The following is an 11,169-nucleotide window of genomic DNA, read 5'->3' on the forward strand; positions in this document are numbered from 1 at the left end:
CCGGTGTCAATATCACCCTCTCCTGGAACATTTTAGGAGGCCGACTGGTCCTCGAGTCCCAGAGCTTGGTCCTTTGCTCACATCATCACTTGCTTAAGCACGGCCCAAGCTGCCCAGCGATGCAAACGGAATCTCATCAGCCCTTGAAACCTGCAGCGAAGGCTCTTGGAGGGATGTGCGATCTGCTAAACCCCAGTTTAAAGACGAGAGTCACAGTCTACGGCCACGCCACCCTGAACAAGCCCGATCCCGTCTGCTCTCGGAAGCTAAGCAGGGTCGGGCCTGGTTAGTACTTGGATGGGAGACCACCTAGGAAGACCAGGTGCTGTAGGCATAAAAAAATTAAAAAAAAATAAAAAAAAAAAAGAGAGAGATTGTAAGCTGACAAGGTCCTTACAATCTGTGAGGTCAACCAAGGGTTGCCCCGCCTACAAGAAATAAATAAATAGAAATTTAAAAATAAATGAAGACGAGAGTCACAGTGTGCCCGAGAACCACAGGACAGCTCAGGATCACGTGCCCGCTGTAATCCCAACGAAAACGGCAACCGGGTGTGGACTGCTCCTCCTCCTCGTCTAATTCTCACGCCTCTCCATAAAAGGAAGAGGACGTGCCTTCATTTTAGACAGGAGAAAAACGAGGTGCAGAGAGAACAGGCAAATCACACCGACTGCTAAGTGGCAGTAGACAAGCCCGCCTGGGTCTAAAGCCTTCAGTCTTCCCTCCACACCACATTGCCTCCTCGTTTCGCTAGCTGGGCAGTCATTTTAAACTAGAGTGTGACGCAGCCGTGACACCTTGGAAAATTCTATGTCGTCGCGTGTCCTCAAAAATCAGGATGCAAACACATGCGCACACTCTCTGAATATGTGTATCTTAAGTATTTTACACAGGAGAAAGCGCTAAGCCAAACCCAAATGAAACAGCGGTTGCGTCGAGTGATAGATTTTTAGGTACGCTTTAAAATAATTTCCAAATATCTATAACTTTTACACTTAAAAAAAACAAAAAAAAAAAACCAATGTGTTTATTCGAAGGGAAAGTGATCGACACGTTGTTTACGTGAGACAGACCGGGAGAGAGCTCTGCGTGCCCAGAGCTGTGACTTGATTTGGTTTCTCAGTGGCTGGAGAGCAGAAGGAAGAGGGAAGAAAGGAAGAAAAGGGTTTTTAAGCGAGAAGTTGGAGATGGAGCAGAGAAAGGCTGATGGGCTTGCACCCTGTCTTGCCTGGCATCGACACTAGGGAGGGGTTTCACTGACAAGGGCCGAAGACCCCTGGGGTGGGAATTACTCCCCAAGGATGAAGCCACCAACGGCAAGGGCCTTGAGCCAAGAATAAACTGGGTGGTCGGCCCCCTTTCACTTACAGGGGAAAAAAAAAAAAATCAGGAGCAATTTTCTTTTCCTTTTTTTTTTATAGGTGTTTTAGACCTGATGAGTTCCCTGAGAAGCTGTCAATATGGCTCAGCCTTAAAATGTTTTTGCAAAATGCATGATCGACCCTGAACAAGCCTGGGGTGTACTTGCAACCAAGACTATTTTTTTCAAAGGCACAAATTGGGGAATAGTGAAAGAGAGGCTTCTCTGTAAGGGGAAAGTCTGCTGTTTAGGATGTTTTAGTAATTTCCGTGAAACAGAGTTTAATAGGACCCAGGGCCCTGTGTAATAGGTGGACTTCTGTGGATGAAAGAATTATTGATTATGAGCTCCTTTCTTTCAAAGGAAGGGAATTAAATGCCTCCCTTTGACCAGAAACTTAGGACGAGTTTAAACACCCAAAACTATCTTAAAATCCATTACGGGCTTCTCGGGGCGATTTGCATGTTCTTTGGCATGAGTTATTTTCCCATTATTGTGTGATATCTTAACAGAACAGCATAATGAAAGCACAGATCATCCTGGAGAGGTGGCAGGGTACATGGGAATGACCATGAGTGTGCTGTGGGCAGACAGACGCGGGTTGAAATCCAGTGTCTTTGTCACTTGGGCTGACATGACAAAATGCCATGGACCAGGTAGCTAAATAACAGAAAGTTATTTTCTTACAGTTCTGGAGGCCGGAAGCCCGAAATCAGGGTACCAGCACGATCAGGTTCTGGCAAGGGCCCTCTTCCTGGCTTGCAGACGGCCACCTTCTCGCTGTGTCTGCACCTGGAGAAGAGAAAAGGCAAGCTCTCTGACATCTCTTATAAGGACACTAAGCTCATGAGCAGAGCCATTCCCCTGTGACCTCGTCTAACCCTAATCACCTGCCAAAGATCTCACCTCCGAATACATCACATTAGGGGGTGAGGCTTCAACATGTGAATTGCCAAAGTGCCAGACATTCAGTCCACAATACCCAGCCTCTCTACTCTCTAGTTGGGGGACCTTGGCCAGGCCACATAACCTTTCTGAGCCTCAGCTCTGTCACCTGCAACACTGAGAGGCTTGTTGACCAGTTGTCAAAGTTAGACGAGATACAATCCGGGGCCTAGGAGGGGCCTTAGAAGTATCCCAGATACATTACTGGCAACGGGACGCACTTCTTCATAAACAGAAGCACGATCTGAATAGAAGATTAGGGCAGAGCTGCTTCTGCTACCTTCTGGCGGCCCTTCCATCTGGGCCTCATGTACGTCTCGCCAGGACCCAGGACTTCGCAGAACACTGGTTTAGAGCCATCCATGTGGCAGGACTCCACCACGCCTGCTGGGTGGTGACCTCGCCCTCAGTTCCAGACATCTTAAACATGAAACACACCTTCCCGTGAAACACACCTTCACGGCTCAGGCAAGCTTTTGGCTGCATTAGTGCAGGTTAGGTTTAGCTATCAGCAACAGTGAACCCAAAGCTGCCTCTGAACCTGCATCGTATCCCAAAATGCCCTCTGTCCTCTCTTAGATGTCAGTACCGTCACCCCCTCTCCAAGCATGGGCTTAGAAGGAATTTGAGTCACCTTTCAGCAGACCTATATATAACTCCACACACACACACAAGAAATGGGATCCAAAAGATTTATCTCTTTCACACTCCAGATTAAAAATTTGGAACGGCACAGTGTGTGTATGCACCCATGGGTCTCAGTTTAGACAAACTTGCTAGATTTAGGAGTCTTATTTTCCGTTAAGAACTCATACAGCAGGTTAAAAAGTGTATGACTCATAAGTTGTGCCTTCATTAGTATCATTTCAATGCTGCCAAACGCATAATTCTGACTCACAGTTCCCACGGAACCTCTAAGCCAAAGGATTGATTTTGTTTCATTTTATTCATTGCTTTTCCTCCCCTTCTCAGTATTTTCCTGGGACCATCTCATGGGCAAAATTTCACCTGTGTTTAGAGATGGGATTATGGCGCTGGGAGTTGGGATTCTGGGGACCAGAATCACCTGGGCGGGATAAGGATGTGTTTGAGGAGGGTTGTGGCCCCAGCCGACATGTTTCTTGGCCAGGACAGAGGCAAACCTTACTTTCCAGGAAGAGTCACACCTCTGATGTCAGTGTCTAAGCCTTATAAGGATCTCTACCTTAACCTTCTGTCATTTTGCTCAGTAGCTTAGACAAATAATGTGTTCTCTCTTCAACCTCTTTTGAAATTCTTAAGTAGTCCCCATTATGAACAGGCAGTTCACAGAAAAAGCATGAGAAAAGATGTTGACGCTCACATATAATAAAATGATTTGCATTTGAAATAGCAAAATACCAATTTTTTTCCCCCACCTAGCAGATGGCGAGTGGAGGATCAGCAGGTCTGGTGCAGCACGCGCTGAATTAGCAGGTGTGGAGAAACGGGGTGGGGGACACTGCAGAGCTCCTCTGGCAATGGCCACCGAAATGGAAGATGCGTGTGGTGCTGGATTCGGCGATCCGGGCCCCGGGCCTCCACCCCGGAGCTGCGGTGGCCCACGTGAATGTCGCTGAGGGAAGACGCAGACCTCCACAGCCTGGACTCATTTTCGATCTCACCTCAGATCTCGAACAGGCACCCGAGCCTGCTCAGCAATTCTACCACCCTCCTCCAGTCACGCGACTCCCTGCGCTTCCAAACAGCCCTGTCGTGTGGCCCCTCGCTTCTTAAGGGTCCAACTCTTCCGGTGGAGAGAGATTCTCCCCTCGGTCTTCACGGAGAAAGAGAAGCATATGCTAACTTGTTTTCCCCATTCGAAAATCGTAGCAGGTCTATCGCGTGAAGAGGGGAGATAGTACGGCATTTGGCAACAGACAGCCTCAGAGGTAGGACGTACGCGAGGCCCAGATGGAAAGGCTGCCAGAAGGTAGCAGAAGCAGCTCTGCCCTACGCTGTCACGTCAGACTTTGGACAAGTCATACACAACTCTCTAAAACTCAGGTTCTTCGTCTAAGTAATTAAGATCCTGGCCACGGCCATGGAGGAAGCAGAAGAATCAAAAATGACTCCTAGGTGTTTGGCCTCAGCAGCTGCATAGACAGCACCGCCGTTAATTGCGACGGTGAGGGTTTAGAGGGAAACGATGCTCGAAGTGCGGCCCCCTGGGCAGCCGGCGTGGGCATCACCTCCCCGCCATCCCAGACCTACTGAAAGTACGTTGCTATGCGAGACAGTTAGGAGACTCAGAACCAGGTCCTGGTCGGCCAGGGGAGGAGGAAATCGTCAAAAACGAGAGAAGAAAGGGCCACTCAAGAGAGTGCTCCATCTAGAAGCCTGGACGTGGCTGTCAGATGCTGCTGGCAGCTCTGCTAAGAGGGAGACCGAAAATGGGCCTCTCGATTGATCAGACAGAGCCTACCGGGGAGGTAGATAAGAGCTACTTTAGAGGAACAGGAGGCAAGGTGCTGTCTGGAATTGATTGAGGAGGGAATAAGCAAAAAGGAAAGAGAGAACCGACAGCCCATTCAAGGACATTTTGCTCTAGAAGGGGACAGAGAAATGGGCCGCTGCCAAGGTCTCGGTTAGTTCAGAGGAAGGAACTGAATTTCAGAGAGTTTATATGACTTGACCCAAACGAAGCCTCACGTGGATAGGTGACATTGAAACCCACTTACCCCTGAGACTGACTGTCACCAAATCCTGTGTTTTTTCCCTTTCCCAGACAGATCCTCCACATTTTTTTCAGGTTGTTGTTGTTGTTGTTTGTTTGTTTTTTTCTGCTCTGGGTTTGTTTTCCCATAGTTATTGGAAAGAAACTAAGTTCTCCAGTTATTCCTCAAAGCCTCTTGTCAGGAGGTGACTTTTTTTTATCATTATTATTGGAAAAGAGAGATCTTATTAGACAGAAGCAAGGTGAGCCCCCAGGCAAGTCTTTGTGTCTTCAAAAGCAAAGGCCTCCTACTAATTCTCTCCCATAAGCACTTTCACAGGAGGAGATCATTCAAAGAGATAACGAGGAGGAGAAGAAAGGTCGCCACTCCGTCCTTTTGATTGTTTCGAGTTGATAAACCAGTGTGAGTGCAGAGGGACTGACTCTGCTGGGCACGTCCATCTGAGCCCGCCAAAAAAAGATAACCCCCAGAACGAGCGCGACATGCACAAGTCAACGCCACACGGGGATGGGGTCGTGATCTACCTGCCACTCGCTGTCTTCCGAAGGACGTCAGATGGCATTATCTCCCAGGGTCTGGACCATCAGATTGGTTGTTAGATTGGAATTCGTCCTGTGTGGATGTAAGATACACTTGATGTGGTCTACCCAAGAGAGGCTGAGAGCCAGCAGTGGACTCCACAAAGGTGTTAAAATGATCTGCTAACCGACAGGTTTGGCTGATTTTACCCCTTTCTAACAGGATGTTTGGAGCCATGATCATACATGCTACTTCACACCCTAGGAATTATAACCAAATTAGATGAAACAAATAATCAAATTAATGAAACATAATCAAATAATCATGACGCAATCAAACTAGGAAAAGGAGATCTGACTTGATTTTCACCTTGAAATTTAAAAAAAAAAAAAGTCTTATTTTCTTTCTTTGGTTAGAAAAATAATATATGAACATTGTAGAGGAAAAAATTAGGAATTGCATTTCAACAGTGGAGTAGACACAGGGATGACCCACCTAGATTCCCATACAAGGAAAGACTTGTCGCCCCTGTGGGGATGGAGTCGGCAGAAGGCTCCGGATGTCAGATCCTTGAGCATTTGCCTCACCTCCTGAGTGGTACCTCGCCCAGGAGCCTCCCCTTCCCGGGGGGATTCCATGTCCAGTGAGTCATCGCTGATGCCGGGCCATTTCGACCCAATAGGGCCATGCCTGTTTCAGAGCTCTCTGGGGGTTCAGTGAGGGCTTCATCAAGCCTACGTCCTAGGATTACTCCTCCCTTTGCCCAGCCATGCTGCCTCTCACAGGTGTTGGGCCCCATCAGAGCCCCATCTCAGCATCTGCTTCCAGACAACCCAAACTGGGTAGTTATGTGGAATGGTCCAAGGAAACAACAATACGATGGAGGTTTGGAGGAGGACCGCTGGGTGCCTGGGTGGCAAGGAGGACCCCATCGCTGGTGGTCGGTGGAGCAGGTTTGTTGCTAAAATCCTCACCTTTGATGGGGGACCAGCTGGAGGAAATGCATTAGCTAGTGTGACGTATCAGCAAAGTAGATTGGGGTCGGGGAGAGCAACTGTGAAGACCACAGATTTGATGGCTTTCGTTAAGAACCACAGAGACCGTAAGTCTGTCATCTGAGAAGGTGCTGACCCATCCTCAAGGAAGTGCGCACATCTGGGTTCTTATTCCTAATAACAGGGTGGGTTTCATGCCGATCCAGTCCTCAGGTGCCCCTGGAGCCCACAGAGATCGTGAGTGTGTGAATCTGACCAGCTAGAAGGCAGCAGTGTGTGCCAGACCCTGTTGAGAGCTGGACAGACTGTGGCCTCCAGACTAAAAACACTTATAAACGCTTTGCTGGCCCCAGAAAAGATTTTGGGGGCTCGGATCAAACTCGAGCTATGAGTTTATGAGCCATGATTTATACATGAGAGATAGTTGCTGAAAAAGTCATTGCCTCGAATATGGAAAGGGGAAAAAAAAAAAAACATTCCTAAGCAAAGCCAACTGCCTGATACAGGTGACCTGAAAGAAAGCAATAAGTCTTTTTTCTATTAAAAAAAAAAAAAAATCAGAGGAAATGGACCAGCAGGAACTCCAAGACGGACAAAGTGCACCAAAAGTAATCAGCTTTCTCTTCCTGGGAAGCAAAACCAGGAATCTTAGACAGTGTGAACAAATGAACGAGTGGCCACGGCTCCGGGCACGGTGTCTGCCGTCTCTTCACCTGCTCCAGGAGCTCGCTCTCTTTTCAGAACCTGGGAGTGATGAGAGATGCATTTACAAACACACCCGCGCTTGCTCGCGGAGAACCTCCGCATCTTCGACTCTGCATCCCCCGAGGGCCGACTGTAGGAATCCATTAAGTTAATGAGGGGCTGGGTGCAGCTCCGTCTGTGCGACGTGTGCCGAGCATCGCCCCCTGAACCGAATCGGAGATGTTTTTTGCAGAGCTCTCGCTTCTGTTTCTTAAGCGTCAGAGCGTGGGGCACAGTGCTGAGCACGTAGGGGAAGATAGTTAATATCTATCGCCAGCTGTGAGGAGGCAGATGCGGTACTGGTTCCATCCCTGTCTTCTCTCTCCAAGGAACTGGTTTTTGTTTTTTTGTTTGCTCTGTTTTGTTTGTTTTGCTGTTTTATATACTGTCTTTAGGGGAGGAGGAGGGCTTTCAAAGAAAAGACCGATTCTTAGTGTACTGTATGTCAGGATAACTGAGGACAGTGGGGACATTTCATATTTTTTCACTGTTGAATTTAAATAGCTAGAAACGTACATCTCCTTCGGTTGGACCCGAATCAGGCGCAGTGTGAGATAGCGATCTATCACTGACTTCCATTACTAATTATCTGAAGAAATGCTCGAATTTAATTTCTTTGCCAAGTCTAGAAGGGGGCGTTAAAGAAAATGACCCCTCTGCAGAGGTAACTTGAATTTCCCAACCAGTTTTCGGGGATCCACGTCCTTCTCCCCTTGATTTGTTTGCCTTGAATACTGACTGCTGGGGATACTGCGTCCACTCCTCAGCTCAGTTCTCATGTGACTGAAACCGGCTTCTGTGAGTCTAGCAGAAATAAGGAAAATGCAGGATTGTTGCCCTCCAAACAGCCCTGTCCTTTCTCTGTTCTCCTTCTCTCAACATCTCTTGGACTTTCTGGGGCCGAGTATTTACCTGGCACTGGCTTAATTAGCCCCCACATTCAGGTTCATTTCCAGGCCCCTCTCGAGCAAAGTGCCACCTAGTGGCTCCCCTCCGCTATTACGACAGGACAGCCGAAGCCTGGAAAAGCCTCCCGAAAAATGAATGGAAATGAAAACATCCGGGATTGACCACATAAAAGAAACCAAATGACTGAGAGAGAGAGAAAAAAGAGTTCCTCCTTCTGTGGCTCAGCCCATAAATTCGCCAGTTGTGTGAGAGCCGAGTGAGAACTGCTTGTGTGGAGACTATTGTATAAACATCAAAACTATATTATTCCTGTCTACGTCTTCTCTGAAAATACCTTTTATACTGTATTTTGTCGGTGGAAGAGAATGACTTTCGAGTGGTTAACCACTCCCTATGGAAAGCCCTCGCTTTACTGGCTTCTGAAAGCAAACCTGTAAGATGGTTTGCTATTATCTAGCCAAGTATGATGCATCATCAATATTATTGATACTTAAGACTTTATCTTTTCAAATGGCTGCAGGGTCCCCCAGAACCATAATTGCCGTTTCATACAGAGCGTCTCGGGCTCACAAGAACGAGCTGCCCACCATGGCCCTTGGTCCTGGCTGGCGTTTTGCCGCGTGGAGAAAAAAGGACGGAAGTGGCAATTATCCGTTTTCACAGTTATATTTTCTTCTTTGCTGCAAATGTTGAAAATGACAACAAAAAACGTTTGTGGGATGTGATTTTTAAATTTCTCTATTTTTTTTTTTTAAATGGGTGCTGCTTAATGATTTCCGCTCCATTGCTATTTGTGCTCAGTTCCTTTCTAGACACCGAGGAAAAGAAGTTCTTTGCCTGCCAGCTTCATCTTTCCCGTCGATGTCCTCACTCGGCGCGTGACCCTAATGGAGCTTGAAATGAAGGCAGCTTTGCTTTTGTTTTTGTCCTCTGCCAGAGGCCAGCTGTGGTCCTGCAGGAGGGGGCATCTCATCGGCCCCTCCCAGGCTGGCAAACAGAAGGTAAGGCCAGAGAGGGAAGACGTGGTCCCCTTTAGCGATGCCTGAAACCATAAGAAAACACGATCCTTCTAGATGGGCTGCATTACAGACAAGAAGAGCTCTATAAAACCCATGTGAGCTGGGAAGGTAGCTATCCAGGTGGCGAAGGGGAATGGCAAGGCCCAGCATGCGGGCGGTCCTTCTAGAAGGCCAGACGAAGTCCTCTAGACCTTAAAAAACTGCAAAGTAGGACTTACGAAACACGCCCCAAATGGTCCAAACGAGAATTATTCACAAAGAAGACAAGGGGAGAGGAAGGACACCTTAAAGAAAATCGTCCGGGTCCTCCAGCTGTCACTGGCTCTCCTTCCCTTTCCGGCCTTCCCCGACACACTCAAGAACCACAGTCTACACGAGCAGCTGAGACCGTGGACTTGAGCCAGTGGGGCCCTCTGGTAGAATTGAGAGAGTTTGGCTGAGCATCTGACGGGCACTAAGAGAGCTATAATAACCCGCTATGGGGCCTTTCTGGGTCTGAGACCCAGGCTTTTTCCCTTTGAAAGACAACTGAAAACTCAAGCTGGCCTTCCTAATCTCGCTGGAGCCTGCACACCACTCTGCTGGGGAAATCACAAGGCATTTTTCTGACTCAGATGTAACTTAAATGCTCACAGGGGTTGCCATTATCTGCCCCATCCACCTCCCGGTGATGTCAGACGATTGGAAGCCACCACTGCTCCTAGGGCCACTCAGGAAAATTTCCCTAACTGCTTTCAGACCAAGAGTGACCCAACGCTCATTTGTCATCTCAATGAATGTCCAGAAACCAGCAAAACGGACTGTGTTCACTCCACCGGATCAAGGCAATGACTGGGGGTTCTGTCACTGACCAAGAACCTGGAAGCCAACAAATCATAGCTATTAGCAATAATGTGTCAACATAAAGGCAGGTACACAGCTACAAATCTCTATAATCATTTAAATTGTCGAAATTATCTCCCTGTTGGTAAATATTTACTCTAAGCTTCAGTTATACATAGGATTCTAATGTACCACAGAGAATATCCATAACACAAAAACATGCAATACTACTAGGTTGTAAACATAGTCTTTCCAAAAAAAAAAAAAAATGCTAACTCTAATGAATGTTAAGTAGTAATAATCCCCTTTTAAGTTTGGATGAGTTTAAGACAATGCGGGTTTTACAAATCTCTTAAAAAAAAAAAAGCTGTGTGGGGAGACTTAAATTACTGACTTGTTTTTCATCTCAATAAATTTCCTCCTGGTACAAAAGAGAGAGAGATCGAGATAGAAGATTGAAGGTTGAAAGAGAAAAGAGAGAGAAGAGAGAGAGAGAAGGAGGGAGGGAGGAGGGAGGGAGGGGAGGAGGAAGGGAAGAAGGAAGGAAGGAAGGAAGGAAGGAAGGAAGAAGAAGAAGGAAGGAAAGAAGGAAGGAAGGAGGGCCAGATGACATTCAAAATATAGCGATCACACCATTTCAGGTGTGGACAATTTTTCTCCAGGAGGGCTGTGCTCGGTGGGATGTCTTAAAGTCCCATTGGTGAAGCAGAGAGTAGAAGTGACTAGCAGGGTTTGGGATGCCACGTGGGCATGAAGCCACCAACTCCTCTGCCTGTACATTGGCCTCTGAACCACTTCGTTGCTCCAGAAGCTAGGCCTTGGCCGTGACCCGGAGCAGTCAACGGAGAAGTCCCGGTTGAGTGATGATCAGCGGACATCAGGGGAGACTATGGAAGGGAAACCCCTCCTGGGTTTTTCAGACGCCAGTGGGGCAAAGTTAGGGTGAGTGTGTTGTTGTTTTTATTTATTTTTTAATCAGAAAATGCAATATGAATATTAGGTAGGTATTTGCCAAACATCAAAGAAAGGTGGGAAATTGTTTGCAAAACTAATTTTCTTTACTAAATTTGTGTGTTTATATTGGGTTATTGAGAAAGAATATTAACTCCGGCAGGAAAAAAAAAAAAATTCAGTGCAGAGAAAATAGGAACGACAAATTT

General features: G+C 47.2%; 1 non-coding gene across 1 annotated transcript; it reads left to right on the top strand.

The window, feature by feature from the left end:
• The first annotated feature begins 215 nt into the window (after positions 1-215).
• On the top strand, positions 216-334 carry LOC120587391 (5S ribosomal RNA). Its single transcript, XR_005648951.1, has one exon. It is a non-coding gene; the product is annotated as a 5S ribosomal RNA (ribosomal RNA).
• The last annotated feature ends 10,835 nt before the right edge of the window (positions 335-11,169 follow it).

Source organism: Pteropus medius, unplaced genomic scaffold (genome assembly GCF_902729225.1).
Source record: "Pteropus medius unplaced genomic scaffold, Ma_sr-lr_union100, whole genome shotgun sequence".
Classification (NCBI taxonomy): domain Eukaryota; kingdom Metazoa; phylum Chordata; class Mammalia; order Chiroptera; family Pteropodidae; genus Pteropus; species Pteropus medius.